Source organism: Nycticebus coucang, chromosome Y (assembly GCF_027406575.1).
Source record: "Nycticebus coucang isolate mNycCou1 chromosome Y, mNycCou1.pri, whole genome shotgun sequence".
NCBI classification, from domain to species: domain Eukaryota; kingdom Metazoa; phylum Chordata; class Mammalia; order Primates; family Lorisidae; genus Nycticebus; species Nycticebus coucang.
In genome coordinates this window covers 30,933,070-30,951,626 of record NC_069805.1, presented here as the reverse complement: position 1 = coordinate 30,951,626, position 18,557 = coordinate 30,933,070, and the positions used below count along the sequence as shown (strand labels likewise).

At 37.4% G+C, this 18,557-nt stretch overlaps 1 long non-coding RNA gene across 2 annotated transcripts in view; it reads right to left on the bottom strand.

The window, feature by feature from the left end:
* Positions 1-18,166, bottom strand: part of LOC128579120 (uncharacterized) — a 38,917-nt gene extending 20,751 nt beyond the window's left edge. For both annotated transcript variants that reach the window (XR_008378050.1, XR_008378051.1), the window contains exons 1-2: positions 18,113-18,166; positions 3,339-3,426 (exon numbers count right to left, since the gene is read on the bottom strand). This is a non-coding gene — a long non-coding RNA (uncharacterized LOC128579120). The remainder of the gene's footprint in view (positions 1-3,338; positions 3,427-18,112) is intronic.
* Positions 18,167-18,557: the final 391 nt, after the last annotated feature.

Sequence of the window (18,557 nt, the reverse complement as noted above, 5' to 3'; positions counted from 1 at the left end):
ATGCAAAATTAATATAGGGTAATAATAAGTTCTAATTATACTATATCATGTACCATAGAATATATTTACTTACGTATTTTTTTTTTTGAGACAGAGTTTCACTTTGTCACCCTCAGTAGAGTGCTGTGGCGTCATAGCTCAAAGCAACCTCAAACTCTTGGGCTCAAGAGATTCTCTTGCCTCAGCCTCTCAAGTAGCTAAGACTACAGATGCCTGCCACAACACCTAGCTATTTTTAAAGATGAGCTCTCGCTGGTTCAGGCTGGTTTGGAACTCCTGATCTCAGGCTTCCAGAGTGCTGGGATTACAGGTGTGAGCCACCAGCCCAGCCAACATATTTATTTATTTATTCATTTATTATTATTATTATTTTATTATTGGGGATTCATTGAGGGTATAAGAAACCAGGTTACACTGATTGCATTTGTTAGGCAAAGTCCCTCTTACAATCCTGTCTTGCCCCTAAAAGGTGTGGAATGCACCAAGGCCCCACCCCCTCCCTTCTTCCCTCTCTCTCCTCTTCCTTTCCCCACCCCTCCCTCCTTCTTTCTCACTCTGCTCTCCCCTTCCCCCACCCCTACCGTGTCCTTAATTGTCATTAATTGTCCTCATATCAAAATTGAGTACATAGGATTCATGCTTCTCCATTCTGTGATGCTTTACTAAGAATAATGTGTTCCACTTCCATCCAGGTTAATACAAAGACTATAAAGTCTCCATTTTATTTTAAATGGCTGAATAGTATTCCTTGGTATACATATACCACAGCTTGTTAATCCATTCCTGGGTTGGTGGGCATTTAGGCTGTTTCCACATTATGATTAATAGAGCATAATTATTTTATAGTCATTATGTATTTTTATTTTTATTAATTAATTTCATCTCTTATTTTTTCTGTTGTCAAATGTCACCATTCTCATCTTACAGGTGAGGAGTCTTAAGTTCAAAGAAGTGAGCAACTTTGTCAGCTACTAGAATTACATCCCTGAGGTCCAACTTCAAAACTCTGCTCTAGCTACTTTGCTGCTTTGTTTCACCACAGCATTAACATTCAAAGATCATTTGTATAAAGATTAAAATGCCATTTAGTCTTTTAAATCACCTTCCTAACTCACTCAGGCAACTTCTATCAATCCCTTGGAGGAAAGGACAGACTTTCCCAGAAGCACAATTAACAACACCAGGACATGCATAAAGGGTTGCAAGAGAAATTCAGAAACTTGGGCATAAATCCCATCCAAAATAAAGCCACAGCATCTTTAATCAAGGCCTGGCAGTCATCTTTATCATTTCTCTGAGACTAGAACTGGTAATGTGGGCTGTCCCACTAGGCCTTTAATACTTGGTTAGAAACGAATCCAAGAAGTTGACTAGCAAGACAATTCCAGCAGTACAAACATGAATCGAATCTGTAATTCTCTTCCTCGTTACCACAAAACAGTTAGTTCCTGCCCTGAATTCACTTTGAAGACAATGAATGCTTTGGAGAAACTGTACAAAGCATTGAAAACAGGGCCAAAAGTAATAAATACGGACTGCCAAAAAAACGTTAACCAATTTCCTCTATAAGTCAAGTCTATTGTCAATTTACAATAATTCTGAAGGTTGAACTAGAGGGATGCAATTAGTAAGCTAACTTGCAGGGTTTGCCTCCAATCTAAAAAGGAGTTTTCTTTCACCTGCATAAAATTAAACAGCTGGTAATTATATCTCCTGTTAGGAAGAGATTAAAATAATAAAATAAAAATAAACCAATGCTTTACTATGGAATCTAATCTCTCCCATTATCCCACACATTCACATAAACTCTCCTCCCAGTGGAATTCTTTTCACTCAGCAGGATGAAGATCATCTTCTCAGCAGCCTAACTCAGCAAGGCCAGCCACTTTCCTTCCTTCCTGACTTCCCCTTTAGAACTTATTCAAAGGGAAGACAAAGGACCTGCAAGTGGATGGGAGTTGTTTTGTGCCTGGCCCTTAGGGGTACTTTATTTTTCTTAAAAAGATTATGTCAACCTTCCTGTAGCCAAAAATAAAAACAAAACAAAATACTAAAACAATTTTCTCAGGCAGTTTGAATTAAAAATACAAAGAACCGAGATATATTTTTAATTTATTCATAATTAGTTTACAGATTGGCCCACACTGAGACTCCAAAATCAGCACACCACCTGGGGATAAGGGCTATTGCAGTTATCAGAAGCAAGCCAAAAGCTACCTTTTGTTCTTGCTAAAATCTTAAAAAAAAAAAATCTTCTAGCAAATGATTTTCTATTTCCTATTTAAAGAGGATTACATAGCAAACACAACAGTGGCTGGAGAGCAAAGAATTTACCATCGTTTTATTACCTGCCAAATATAAATTAGTTTATTGTGGTTTACTCCTGCCAGGCGACCCCTCTCCTTGTCCATCAGGCCAGTGGGCTATGAAGTCCTTCCTAAACAGGAGGCTGTCAGTTATGTTCCCTGTCCACTGTCTTCTACATCTTACAGTGTCTCTTGGCTCGGGTAGCAAGGTTGTGAGCTTGAATTGGCCCCAACAAATTGCCTCCACTTGCTAGCTATCACTGTGAAATCTCTGCAGGCATGTATGAGGCCCTCCTCCAGGTATAATGAAGAAACCCTACTAATTTCACTTTGTAATAACTATAGGATACAGAAATTATATTTGCTCCATTAGATGGAATCACAGAAATGTGGAGAAAGGTTAGCTTTATATAGTGAATGTCACAGTTAGACTAAGGAAAAAAATCACTTTGTTAACGTAGAGTGTTTCCTCATTGGTAACACCCTACATTAAGGTGCCATTTATGAATAGTTTATTATTATTTATTAATGTCTGAAGTACTTTATAGCATGCTAGATAACAACTTAAATTCATGTGTTAAAGATGCACATACATGGTTTAATACAATTTATGTCTTATTCTTTAAAACAGCTTCCCTTGGTATCATCCGTTAAGCATTTATTACTAATGCATTTTATAACATTCTTTATAATACATTATTTGAGCAAGTAGCTACATTTAGTGATCATTTCATAAATAAGAATAACATATTTATAAATGGCACCTTAATTTGAAGTGTTACCTTCACATTACTATATAGCTGCTCACCATTCATCTCATTTTGTGATTATTCTCCAAATGCACCACTTAATAAAATAGACACTAAGTTCTATTTCCCTTCATCTGATTAAAAGTTTATTGAGTCATTTTCTCCATCTGATTTCAGATGTTGGTAGCTTGGAAGTTTTAGTGTGATTTCTGACAAAACCAAACTTTTAGTACAACGATATTTCTGAAAAGATGATTAACAGTAGAAATAGAGAATTATTTACCGTATTGGACAGAGCCTGTTGTTTGGATTCTTTGTAAAATTCAATTTTTCTACTAGAAAGAACAATCCAGGAAGTAGACCAGTTTTTCCTTAGGAAAAAACAAAGAGGAAAAAAGCATTATCAGTTGAAGAAATCATTTACAGATACAGTATGAGCAACATTTGGAATGAGTAAATACCATTGTTATTTTTAACTACTCTTCCTGGAAGTATTCTCTTTATTAAAATCTATAGGTGCCATGAAATTTAGGTGACAATAAAGACATTCTGTAATTACTGAAAAGCATGGTCTTTATAGTAAAAGTTTTTCAATTTATAAATCTTCCTGAAATCTTTTCCAACTACTAAAATTCCTATTTTTATGTAACCATGTGCCTTGCTCTCATAAAAAGTCTATATTTCTACATCAAGCCAAAAATAGCAAAGTAAAAATAGAAATCAGAATCCCTTCCTTCATTTTGTCTTCTCTTCATTGGTTTAGTATATTTCAGAGGATGAAAAACTAACCAGCTCATATGTCATTGCTTAATTTAAAATATTTTCATAATGTTGAATCTCACTGGAAATCAAAGAAATGCAAACAAACACAGAGGCATACTTTTTCCCTCTTTGCCCATCAATTTGTCCAGGATTAAAAGGAATGATAACATCTAGGGTTAATGAGAGTATAGGAAATGGGAGTTTATACTCCCATTAGGTGGGAGTATAAACTGGTATGTCCTTTCTGGAGTGCCATTGACAATATATTTTTAAAACAATCTTTAAAAATATGCATATCTTTTGCCTTTACGTGTTCATTACTATTAATTTAAATTTATTCTAAAGAAAAATATCTCACTCATTGTTAAGGCTGTATGTTTAGAAACAAATGTACATCATTATTTGTTAATTCTGTACCAAAAATATCAAAAAATAAGAGATTAGTTAAGTAAATTGCATATGGTAGATTCATATAATGAAATAATGAACCCTACACTTCAGAAGAATACTGACATGGGAAGATTTTAATGCAAACCATAATGCAATCTATAGTCCAAAACTCCATGCTGTGCTGTCTTCGTCACCCATCTGAAACCTTTCTGATTATTATTATCATTTTTAAGGAAGCAGGAAACAGTTTTTTGAGGATGAGAAAGGTAGGCTTACAGAGTAAGAAAGTTTATAAAGTGGGATACATTCACCATGGACATGAACAGGCCTCCATTACTAGGGAAAGTAGGCAAAGAGGCCCCTTCTGATCATTAATTCCATTCATTAAAAGACAAGATATTGCTTTTTCAAATGTGCCTCCATGACTTCCTTGTATATTACTTATAATAAATTTTAAAATATTTTTAAAATTTCATTCTCTCTTATCCCATTAAAAAAATAAGTTCCCAAATGGTAAAAACAATTTCATCTTTATAGAGGTATCCGCAGTTCCTAGCATACTGCCTTGGACAGAATAGAAACACAATATATATTTATTGAATTGGTGAGTGCACTTTGGCATGGAAAAAAGTCTGACTATGATAATACTTAAATCAGGTAGTAAAATCATGGCTTTTTCTTTTCCTTTATATTTTTTGGTGTTTACCAACTTTTCTACATTAAGCATACATTATTTCTACAGTTAGACTATGTGTGTGTTTGTGTTGTGAAAAGTATTCTTTTTAGATGACAAAGCATTAAGGAGATTAATATACATAAGTTTCTATCCATTATATCATATTGCTGCAGCTTGCTTTGGCTTAATATTAACTTTAAAATAGTTGAATTCAACTTTTAAAATATTTACAGAAAGATTTCATTCGGGTCAATAGAAAACCCCACAAACATATTTTTTAAATGACCATTCAACAACTTTGTGTCATTTATTTCCATTTGTCTCTTAGAATCTAGGATCTTGATGAAAAGACAGCTTTGATTCAGCAAGGTTAGTGTTTGCAAGAATTAGGTTGCTCTTACACGTCTGACGCTTTTTTAACGACGCGTCATTGTGTTATTATAAAAAAGAACAGGATAAACAGACACACAAGAAACACAATGTGTATTTTCCAACATAGAAATACAAACATCACGTTCTTGGATCCTCTTGTCTTTAAATGAAGAGTCAATTTTTCAATTAAATAATGAAAAGATGTAAAGAAGTAACGCAGGAAGAAAATCATATAGGTGTTTTCTTCTGCCCTACTGCTCATTTCTCCTTTTAGGTACCGGTAGCTGCAAGGTGAACTGAAGGAGCCATAGCTTTCATATGCTACAGGTTGTAATATTACATGGCCCCAAACAGCAGAAAGAGAAACGTTAGAAAGACTGCTGGTCTAGTCTGGGCATCTTCTGTGAGCATCCTTATTTTATTATTTTAACCATATGTGATGAGAGAGTATGGAACACCCTCACACATGACGAATCCATATTTAACCTGCCTGTTACATTTCCCACTATATTTTTTATCTTTTGGCAAGGAGATACTATACCTTATTTGCGTCCTATCTATAGTAAGTCCTGGTTAAATGGTTTTGATTTGAATCTGTTTCAGATGTTGATCGTTTATAAACTTTCTGGCAAAACTTCTCCTTCCTTAAAGTTGGAACTGGAACTGGTTAGAACTAACGTTGCATGAAATTCAATTATCTCATTGTTCTTGATTAGGACTTTGAACTGCTGTGAACTGTGTTCTTATCACGTGAACAGAAGAATGAGCTGGAGAGGGTAGGAACCACAGGTCTTGGAACTTTAGTAATATAAATTGCTTTGACACCTTAAATACAGTGCTATTTCTTTTTGTGTTCGTAAACTGTAAACATTATCTTTATCATATTAGAATAAAAGTGAAAGCATTTAAATCTATTGCTTGGAAAGAATGTCATTTCAAAATGAAGAATAAAATGCTGCTGACAACCTTTTAGATGTCCTTCTTTCATTTCATTTCCCCCCATGATTTCTTTTAAAATAATAACTAGCATAAGTTATTTTGAGTTCCTACTGTAAATTTGATCATTTAGCATAGGTTTAACTTCGCAATCAAAAAATGATAAGGTACGAATAATGTCCTTATTTACTAATGGACGAAAATGAGGATCAGAGAGTTTAGGTGATGTACTTAAGGTCATACCTTTATATTTATAGTTAAACCCAGTCTTCCTGACTCCAAAACTTATAATCTGTTCATTACTTTTTTAAAGGGTGAAGCAGTACTACCTTAGTTAAGGATATTGTCAATGTCAAATTTCAACATAGTTTGGGTTGAAATCATTAAATCATAAAAGTTAGTGTGCACAGCCTGTGACAAAATATCAGCCATCTGAATTCTGTCATTAGCTAATTTACCTTATTCTTATTAGAAAATTAGGGGAAAGACTCACCACTCCCAAGCTCTCTTCCCTTAGAATTTGTACTGTTTCAAGGAGTAGGATCACGTACCGTTTTATTCCTCGTAAGAAATCAGAAGTAGGTGTATGTTCCTAACTGGGTGGAACCTGTCTCTTTCCTACAAGGGATTATTCTGGTCTCAGTAAGGAACAAATCATCTGTATTCGGTAAGGATCATAAAACCAGAAAGGGAGTCAAGAGCCTGTAGTCTAGGAGTAGCTGAGACTTCATCTAATGGGAACAACTTTTAACCTATGACTCATGTCTGACCCTTCCTCTCTGAACAAAATACTCTAGCAGCTTGATCATTGTCCATACAATATCTGTTCAGTCCATTCCTCATTCTGATATGTTTGACTAATTGTGATGGAATAGTTCTTAGGATCTCAGCGGAATGGCCTTTTCACTCAGTTACTTAACACAGTGAGACACTGTCATCCCTGGAGAGAAGATGGGAAGAATCAGTTGGCAAGATTTTGCTCCAAGTGAAACCTTTAATATTTTCCATATGCAACCAAGTAACTATAGGTGACTGCTATTCAGTGTATTGGGTGACACCTCAGAAAGTGAGTAACTTCTGTAAGCTTAAAGGACTTAGCCAGGACAGGTGAGTCTAGCAGTTTTGGATAAAATTTTTCAAATAAACCTTTCTAAAATGAAGTTGTTTTTAGAATAATAAAAGTTCGTCTAATCCCCCAGTCTCCCTGCACCCACAAAGAGAGACACCATCTCTGGTCTTTTAGGTCCTTTCCAGGATGGGGCACAGTATGTGACCTTCAGTAGTTGATCATTAAAGGTTTTTTGAGTAAAAGTACAGGTATATATGGATTTTCAAATTTCAAAGGGTCATGCATCAAGATTTTTCCTGCTCTGTGTTGACTATTGTTTACCAACAAAGACAAAGAAAAAAAGAGAAAAAAAGTTAAATTTCCCTTCTTTGTTCTTTACTATTTTAATACAGCACTGCTAGCATTCCTTTTTTCCCTAAATTATTTAACCCTGAACATTTAGGCTATTTTTCCAATATATAATTCTAGTGGCTGATCCCTGAGCTTCTTCCAAGGGTCTTCCTATGTCTCATACCTACACAAATATTATGAGCTTGCTTTGGGCCCCATGGTGTGCCACACATGGCGCCTGGTATTCTATATGAATCATGTAATTTAATCACTAAACCAGTCATAAGTACCTGCTAAACATTTACAACATGCTAAACACAATTCTCAGGGCTTAAAATATTAAGGAAAATAAGAGATACATAAAAAATTTTACCTCTAACTATAGAAAGATGGGAAATAATCATGGAAAGAAATAATCCTCCAAATAATTTCAGTAGGTGGGCTTAACCTCATATTATGGATGAGAAAACTGAAGCATAGGGATGTTGCATTCTCACCAAGGGCAAATAAGTCATAAAGATGGGGTTCAACCACCAAGCCTCCTAGACCCTGAGGCCCCTGCTCATTCCAGCCTCCCCAGAGAAGGTGGCATACAGCCCACCCTTCAGTTGTGCTCAGCTTGCCTGTGTGGGGCCTCAATGTAGGAGCTAAGAGAGGGAGTCACAGAACTGTTTCCAAAGAATTGCCAGACCTTCTTTCTCCCTTGGAGCAAAGTCACTCTTAGCTTGACCTGGATTGTCCCCTGGTGTTGCCCTGCAAACCCTTTATCCCCGCCTGCCATCCATTCCATACCCAGTCAGGTCCGCACATTTCATCACAACTTGGAGAGCATTCTTTTCTATTTTTTCACAGGAAGAGATAAAAATCAAGCTGTGAGATAGATGTAAGGGGTAAATAAGACATACCGTTCAAAAAATATCTAATTTTAGTAAATCCAAAGTCCCATGAATAAGCGAGGCAGTCCCCGGTCTCCAGACAGATTTATAGGAAATCAGGTAAAGGATTAATCCTAGTGACTCAGGGCAGGAAACAGATACCAGGACAAGAAATTCAGGTGTTTATTTTATTAATATTTTGACACACAGAAAAAAATCGCATCTCAGAGGGGAGAAAGGTACTGACTACAATTAGGAAGGGGGGAGAACTAAATTTGTATTAGGGCAATTATATATAATTTATGCAATCAGTGGGGCATTTATCCAAGTGAAACCCTTCACAAAACTTTCCTAAAAACAGATCTTGAGTTGTGAAGTTGCAAAATGCCAAAAAGAAAACCAAATTAAACTGAAAACAAACACAAAAAGCACCTATAAAACAATAACCAAAAACTCAGTGTGGACATCAGCTTGACATTCTACACAATGAACACCGGATGGCAGCACATAATAACAGCAACTTTGTCACTGCTCGTCTGGAAGAAAGCTTGATGGAAAACCGCCCTTAAATTTTTCATTGCCATTCTAAGAATCTGTTAGCTTCAGCTCTAGGTTTAACACATTTGCTTGCTCTAAACACCAAAGCTTTATATTCTACACTCACTTCTCTTATGCCTTCTTGAGGTAACAACACATTGACAAACCAAAAAAGCCAGAGGAAAACACACATGTGATTACTTTGCAAATTTTAGCCTCCCCTATTTGGGCCATCTGCCTTTTTTACCTGACTTGGTCATGCTGGATTTGATTTGATTCTGCACCAGTGATGGAAGTGAAAGTGATTTACTCTAGTGTCTCTGACTGATTTACTGCAAAATCACTCTGACACTGTTAAATGTTCAGACTTGTTCTCAAACTGGTAGGTCTAGGAATGTATTTTCTCTCTCACATTCTAAGCTTCTTATGATTTATGACTGCTAAAAGGTGTGTTAAAGAGACAGTGAAGTATAAAGGACACACATTTCTGTCAGTGTTGCAAGAAATTGAGAAAGACAGATATAGCCATGAAGCATTTATTATGATCCTGAGCAGAAAATACTAAAGAAAAGATATGTTTGCATTAGGCAGGCACCTTAGTATCACAGGAAGTCCATTCTAAATAACAATTGTTCAAGCAAACAAAGTTTAGGATGAAAGCAGGCACTAGCAGACATAACCACTGCACTGCCCTGTTCTGCATTTTTTTTAATACCCATATTTATGTCCATGTCTTCACTCCCAAGTATTTCTTTCTGAGCAAGAGAACAGAGGAAGAATCTACATGTAATAAGAAGTATGACATACAAAGGAGCCGGCTAAGGAGAAGGACTGACTGGGTGCATAGGGAGAGGCTAGCAGAGCATGTTGAAATAGTGCATTGAAATTAACTTTACTAGGGGCTTGTAGAATTTTAGAGAGGACAGGGTTACTCACAGTTTGGGGGATGGACATCTTTAAATAAATTCCTAAACTTAATCAGAAAAACTGACGTAGATTTTTGATGTTCAAAATTAAAATTGAAGTTGAATGCTGAATATATTCCTTTTTTTTTTTTTTGAGATAGAGTCTCACTATGTCATCCTTGGTAGAGTGCTGTGGCATCACAGCTCACAGCGACCTCACACTCTTGGGCTTAAGTGATTCTCTTACCTCAGACTCCCAAGTAACTGGGACTACAGGTGCCCACCACAGCACCCGGCTATTTTTTGTTGCAGTTGTCAAGGTTGTTTAGCTGGCCTGGGCTGGGTTCGAACCTGCCAGCCTTGGTGTATGTGACTGGCATTGTAACCACTGTGCTATGGGTGCAGAGCCGAATCTTGAATATATCCTGCTTTTAAATCTACCAGTGTGTCACCAAGGAAATGTGTACAACCTCATTCCAAAATAAGCCTAAATGTATGATCTTTTTTGAATGTAAGATATAGCCAAGGAATTCATCTTCCTTGTAGCCTCTCCTGTTCATACTTAGGGATCAGCCAACATTTCCTTAGATAGAAATAGAAATAATTAAATACGAATAAAAGAGAAAACAAGAAGGAGGAAAATGGAAGATAAGAAAACAGCACAAAGTACAGATAATCTAGAATGGATTTATGAGCAGAAAACGTTGTAGAAATTAATAAAATGATATTTATTAAGTGAAAATTGAAGTCTTTAGTACAGTTGATGTCCTGAGATAAAAAGATAATTTTTAGTCCTTGACTTCAAACAGATGAAAGCAAAAGATAAAAAACAAACATATTTCAAGCAGAAGGCAGGACTAAATTCTGTCATACTAAGTCTGCATAAAATAGGAGAAAGGAGAGGTTAATACAGGTGACCAAGACTCTCCATTTGTACAATACTAAGTAATAATAGAGTTTACATTGTATTAATAATTATTACTTAAAACTTGTAAAACATTTAGCCAAGTTCTTGACAGAGTAAGCATCTATTAATATTGCCTATTAACTCATTAAAATTTATAAAAAGATATAAAGATTGTTGAGAAATGTTACAAAGCCTATCAAAGGAAATTTTACATAAAAATACAAATTATACCAAGTATGGTATATTATTAGTTGCTAAATTATAAATGTGATTAAAACAAGATTAAATCATGTGATCAAAACATGATTTTTAAAGTTATAAGTAAACAACATTTTTGGTGTTAGTGATGAAAGTGTAAAGCAATATGGGAATACAAAATACGAGTCATAAAAAAAGGTCATGTAATTTGATCAAGTAGTCCAAGTTTAGCATTGATCTCTAGAAAATATAAAATAATAATTGATAAGCAGTAGGAGGGTTCACTGTAATTATAAGTATTAGCATAAAACTGAACTCAACTTAAAAATCAAATTTTAAAGGACAGTAGAAATGATTCGGTATATTACAGACCATCAACACGGTAGGATAGCATACGTTATTATCTTGTTGATTATACATACAATATTCAATATGTGAAGTATTTACAATAAAAACAAACAAACAAAAACCACCATAAACTTGTAGGAGATATTTCCAATATCAAAATTTGTCAAAATGTTATCAGAAATATATTAAGAGTTTCCTCAATTTATAAATAAAAGGAAAAACCTCAATAGAAAATAATCAAAGTTTATAAATAGGCAATTCTTAGAATGCAGAATCTGAATGACTCTAAACAGACAAAGTTGTTCAACTGCAATACCAGTCAGCAGAATACAAATAAAAGTGACATTGAGGTAACATTCTATGGCCACCAATTTAGTGAAGTAAGAGAGTAAGATAATGCCGTATGCTGATGAGATTATGGGAAATGAGATCCCTTCTGCACTGCAGAGCAGTTATGTGAACAGGGGCACTCATTCAGGAGAAAGTCTGGCAGTGGTATTCAGTGGATTTACAAATGTACATAACTTAACACCAAGTGATCTGTGCTCCTGGCTATATTACCCTGAGAGTTCCTAACAGGTTAAAAGGACACATATGTGTGATTCATTGAAATGTTGTCTTGGATGGAATGAGTTAGAGGAAGTTTAGAGTTTGTGCCGCACCCTCGGCACCGTGCCGCAGCGAGGTGGCGCTGTCCGCATTGTAAGATGACGGAAAGGAGGTCTGTCCTCCCCGGAGCTGAGCCCCCAGCACCCCCAGTGTGCGCAGCAACAGAAATGTTGCCCAGCATGCCGTTTTCTATCGCATTAATCTAAGGGTATGGCTTTCTGTTACAATGTACGTACATGTTAGACTGAATGTCTGTTTGTCCTGATAAGTAAGCAATAAGTCTTGTAAGAATGAACACAAAGGTAGCTGGTCCAGAAACAGCACAAAAAGTGTGACTGTGCCAGACTCAATGGCTCCAAGAAAACCTGCACAACAGAACTTTCCCACCATAAATGTCAGTGAACTGAGACAATGCAGGCACAGCAAACAAGATGTTCCATCACGACATGCACCATCACCACCTGCAGTAAAACTTTACTTAGAAAAACATCTTGCTTCACTAATTTTCATATGTAATACAAATCAATAGGGAACTTTAATGTTTGACAAACAATCAATTATGAATCAAGGTATAGTTACTAATAAGAGTAAAAATATATAGAAAATATATATAGAAGTAGTCAAGCATTATACATAAAGGAATATATCAAGCTGTTTTAAAAAGATTATAAGAAACTGAGAAGAGTTGCAGGACTGGGAGGAGTTGCAAGCCTTGACATTCCTAAGATAAGAGGGAGTAACCAGGTGTTACTGATAAACCACCCTCCGGAGAACGAAAACCTTGAAAACATGTAATGCATGATAAACCGCATATGCAGACACAAAGATAATTTGCAAGCATAAGCAAAATAAAGATTACATTGTTTGAACCTTGGAAAGAAAATGTATAAATACCAACAGATGTTCTCAGTAAATTTTGCAGCTGCATACTTCACCAAGTGCTGTGTGTCAGACTGTCATTCCTGCGTCGACCTTTCAACCAACCTGACTCCGTTTCCCTGCTCTCTCTCGGACTGAAGCCCACCGACAGGGTGGTCCGCGGCAGGTGGCGCCCGAACAGGGATGATGGACAGGTATTCTTTCCCCCTCTTCTATCTTTTCTCAGGTTGAAGGCGACTCTCACCAGGGAGCTGCAGTCCCGCCGGTAAAGGCTGACCGGTTAAGTGTGAGCAATCAGCAGGTACCATGGGGCACGCATTGATCAAGGAGGAACGTATGTTAAGTGTCATGTTACAGCGTTTGTTGGTTAAGAATGGATTTCATGTGTCCCTCAAACGGTTGGAGGAGCTCATGCATTTTATAAAATTGGTTAGTCCTTGGTTTGTGGAGGAGGGATCACTATCTCTATCTGATTGGAAAAGAGTGGGACGGGAGATGCGAGCTCATGTGCAGTCACACGGGGAGCAAACTTTACCCCCACAAGCCTTTCCCTTATGGTTGCAAATTAGAGAACTTTTAACTGACAATACATTTTTGGAGGCGTTTATAAGAGAAACCGCTTCCGAGGCTGAAAGCCCCGAGGCTAAAGCAGCACCCATTTATGATGAAGTACCTCCAGAGGCTCTTGCGGAGCCTGAGCCAGCGCCACGTACTGAGGGAATAGTTCCCTCCGCGCCGACTCTAAAAGATCTATTGCCGCCACCGCCACAAAATGATGATTTGTCTGATAATGATGAGTGGGATTTGGTGGATGAGATGGCAAAGGAGGATACAGACGGTGATTTTTTCGATCATCACCGAAATCCCCCGGCAGCATTTATTAACATGGCAAGGACCAGACCAGCCCCGCGGGCTCTTCGTCCACGTGCACCGTGGCCCCCACTGCCCCCTACGGGCTTTCAGGCTGCTATACGTGAAGCCCGTCAGCAAGGTGATTTTACTTTCGCTTTTCCGGTCAAATTGCCCGATGACGAGAATGCAACACTGGTCTGGGAACCTCTGCCTTTAAAAACATTAAAAGAATTGCAGCAGGCTGTTCGTACTTCGGGAGCATCTGCCCCCTATATTCTTCAAGTTGTAGAAATAATAGGCAGCCTGTGGCTTACTCCCTATGATTGGCAACAAACGGCCAAAGCCACACTCTCTCCGGGAGAATATGTTTTATGGAGAACAGAATATGAGGATAGATCAAGAGAAACTATTAAGCAGTATCAAGGAAAGAGGGGATTACAGCCCACCATGTCAATGTTGTTGGGAACGGATGATTTTGCTTCTACTGAAGCTCAGACCACTATCCCACGCCAATTTCTAGAGTTAATTACGCAAAATGCTGTTGCTGCATGGCGTAAGCTCCCCCCTCCGGGAACCAAAAGTACTACCTTAGCAGGCATAAAGCAGGGCGTGGAAGAAGCATACCCTGAATTTATTTCTCGGCTGGAAGAAGCCATCAATAGAATGCTCCCACCATCTGAGGGAACAACATTATTGCTCAAGCAATTGGCTTGGGAAAATGCCAACACGCTGTGCCAAGATCTAATACGCCCTGTCAGAAAGACAGGCACATTACAAGATTATGTTAAAGCATGTATAGATGCCTCACCGGCAATTGTCCAAGGTATGGCATTTGCTGCAGCAATGCAAGGTCAGAAATTTAGCTCATATGTGAAAAATTCCTTTAATAAAGGAGGAAGGGGACAACAGAACCCTAGCAATACTTGTTATAGTTGTGACCCGCCACATGCAATACCTACTTGCTACAATTGTGGAAAACCGGGACACATTCAGAAGGACTGTAAACGGTCCAACACCAATAAGCCAAGGGGGGATCCCCCAGGCTTATGCCCTCGCTGTAAGAAGGGCAGACACTGGAAAAATGAATGTAAATCTAAGTTTCATAAGGATGGAACCCCCTTGTCCGACAAGGGCGATGCTGCTGCTGGAGAGCAGAACATACAGAGATCAAAAAACTAGATAAGGGGCATTCTCCCAGCCCAGACCCCAAGGGAGAGCAGGCTGTAGCTTGTAACACACAGCCTTCATCTGCATTGAATCCTCAAGCCCCTGAATTTACTATTCATGACCTTTCACGGGGCACTCCTGGGAGTGCAGGCTTGGATCTTGCTAGTGAAAAGGATGTAATTTTATCCAAATGGGACGGTGTCACTTTAATTCCCACTGCCGTCAAAGGACAGTTGTTGCCAGGGACAGTTGGTCTTATAATAGGGAGAAGTTCCAACTATACTAAACATTTTGAAGTTATTCCAGGAGTAATTGATTCAGACACACAAAACACAATTAAAGTTATGGTTAAGGCTTTAGTAGAAACTACTCAAATACATAAAGGGCAAAGAATTGCACAATTACTTCTGTTACCATATGTGCCACTACCTGCTTCTCACTTAAAAAAGGCTAGAGGACAAGGTCAGTTCGGATCTACTGATCAAGAATGTGTGGCCCTTATTCATGACTTCTATGATCGACCATTTCTAAAAATAAAAATAGAAGGTAAAGTATTTAAAGGACTGATGGACACAGGAGCTGACAGAACCTGTATTGCGGCCTCCGACTGGCCCCAGGCTTGGCCAGTTCAGAAAACTGGTTCTTCTTTAATTGGTCTCGGTTCAGTCACTGGAGTTATGCAAAGTACAACTTATCTTGCTTGGGAATATGAAGGAAAAACAGGTTTTATGCAGCCATATGTACTACCTTCTTTACCATATACTTTATGGGGGAGAGACCTCTTACATGTTATGGATATGAAATTAGTTACTGCTGATCAGTTAAATGACCAGCATTTTTCATAGGGGCCACTGCAGGTTTGTACCTGAGGGACTGGGTAAGTAAAATTTAGTATATAGTCATGTGTCACTTAATGACATTTGGAGAAATGTGTCTAAGCTTAGGTACTTTTATCATTGTATGAAAACCATTGACTGTCCTTATACAAACCTAGATGGTATAGCCCACTACACACCTAGGCTGTGCTATAGCCTATGGCTTCTGGGTTACAAACCTGTACAGTCTGAATATTGTAGACAACTGTAAGACAATGGTAAGTGTGTTTAGATCTGTACCCAAACATAGACAAGGAACAGTAAAAATCAATATTATAATCTTATGAGATCACCGTCATATATGCAGGTCATCATTAACCACAGTGTCTTTGCACAGGGTGCAAAGGGCAGTAATTGGGAAAAATGACCTAGCTTTGAATACATTCATATACTGTATGACAATGCCTCAGTCAAACACAGACCATATATAGATGTTGGTCCTATACGATCACAATGGAGCTGAAAAATCCCCGTCATCTAGTGACATCCTGTTCATTGTAACATCATTGTACAATGTTTTACCTTTTCCATGTTTAGATATGTTTAGATACACACACACACAAATTATGTTAAGATTGTCTACAGTGCTCAGTGTAGTAACATGGTAAATGTGTAGCCTGGGAGTGAGCGACAGCCTAGGTGTGTAATAGGCCATACCATGTATGTTTGTGTAAATACACTCTATGAAGTTTGCACAATGACAAAATCACCTAATGACTTATTTTCCCCATGGTTAAGAAACACAGGTCTGTCTAGCACCATAGAAAGATGTCCAAACACTAACGTTGAATGAAAGTAGTAAGAACCATAATGTAATTTACTACACAAAAATGCTTATGCAATACAACACATTCACATACACACAACTACACACTACTTTTAAGGTGACACAGATATTCTGATACATACATATATATATGAAAGTGGATTTGATGAACACACATTAAATGCATTAAATTGGAGGTCTAAAGGGGATGGAAGTGAGGATTAGAAACAAAAAATAAAATAAAACCAGTTAGACATCATTCCCAGAGTAATGATAACACAAGGCCACAAACTCAATTCTGTATATCTATGGTGAAAATAAAAAAAGGAAAAAAAAAAAAGGAAAAACTAAAATTTGTATAACTTTAAGTGAGAAAAGCTGAAAGAATGCATAATAGTTTACAAATAGATTGAAATAATGAAACTGCCTGCAAATGTTTATATGAAATTAAACTGCAGCATGCAAATTGTACAACAACATATTAAAGTAAAAGCAAATAAAGCAAGTACACAATAGTATACAATGATCACAACTACCAAAAATCATATTCATGTGAGTGGGTTAGGGGAAGGGCCCTATTCTGGTCCTTTGCTTCCTCCTGGCCCTGCCTTCTCAGAGATGTTACAAAGTTTGCTATGGATCGGCAAGGATACTTTACATAACCCCCATAGTAGGGCATCATCTTGGTTTCTTGTAATACCCCTCCCCCCCACCCCCCGACCCCCCATCTTCTTTGCATGAGGCTGGAGAGTAGGATTGACCAATGATGTTACCTTCTTTCTCCCATCAAGCCCCAGTGAAGGGTTGACGTGGGAAATGAGATTAAACCATGAGGATTCTTTTATCCATGCTGTTGGTGAGGTAAGAAAGGGTCCTGATTTACTTATCTAAAAATATAGTTCAACTACTTCATCCTTTAAACAATTGCTCCCCTAATTTACTGTAGGGATTTTTTTTTTCGTTTTTTTCTTTTTTAGACAGAGTCTTGCTCTGCTGCCCAGTCTGAAGCTGAAGTCTAGTGGACCAATTATAGTTCACTATAGACTTAAACTCCTGGGCTCAAGAGACTGTCCTGATTTAGCCTCCAGAGTAGTTTGCACTACAGGCATATACCACCACTACTAGCTAATTTTTCTTTTTTTTTGTAGATACAGGGTCTCACTCTTGTTCAGGCTGCTCTCAAACTCCTGAGCTCAAGGAATCCTTCTGCCTTGAATCCTTAAGTGCTAGAATTACAGGCATGAGACACTCACTGCACCCTCCAGGAAATTTTTATGTAATGCAAATAAGTCCTTTTATTCCAAAATCTGTTAATCCCAGAAATCAAGATCCATTGCCTTACTTCCTTTAATTTTTTTTAAAGAACTTATACTTTAAAAGGACAAGAAGCATTTCATATCTGTATGCTCTGTGTAATAATATGTACTGTTGTGCCTTTCTTCAAAAACTACAATTATATTAAAAATAATGTTGATCATAGTGGTAGCAAAAGGGACCAGTCTGTTACCATAGGGCCTTGCTTCCCAAACAATAGCAGTGATACAAGTTAAGGATACAGGAACTAGCATAGTTATATAAAAGTGGGTCAAAGAACTTTTTATTACCTTAGTTTCTTTCCTCCATCTGCAATTTTAGCTTTTTGAAGATAACCTTCTTTTTCAACCATCTGCAAGAAGAATGCATATGTTAAAACTGTGACAAACTCATATGCATTGTTAGTTTGAATGAATCTATGCTATTCAAGAATCATTACAGTGATGGACGTTTCCCGCCATAGAACTTCATTAATAATGCACAGATAGCTTATGGGAAGTGCCTGCAAGATCATAATCATTACAAGCCATTGAAGAGACAAAGACATATTGTGAAGAAGAACGTGAAGGATTTGTTGGACAGCAATACACCTTTACTCACTTTTCTTTCTGGGCATCGAAGGCTGTAGGTTAAAAAATAGACTGAAAATGGTAACACGAAGACAAATGTAATGCCTTCTTAATTTTACTTATTGTTCTTGGAAAAGTTCTTCCTTTTTTAACATCCCCATATACC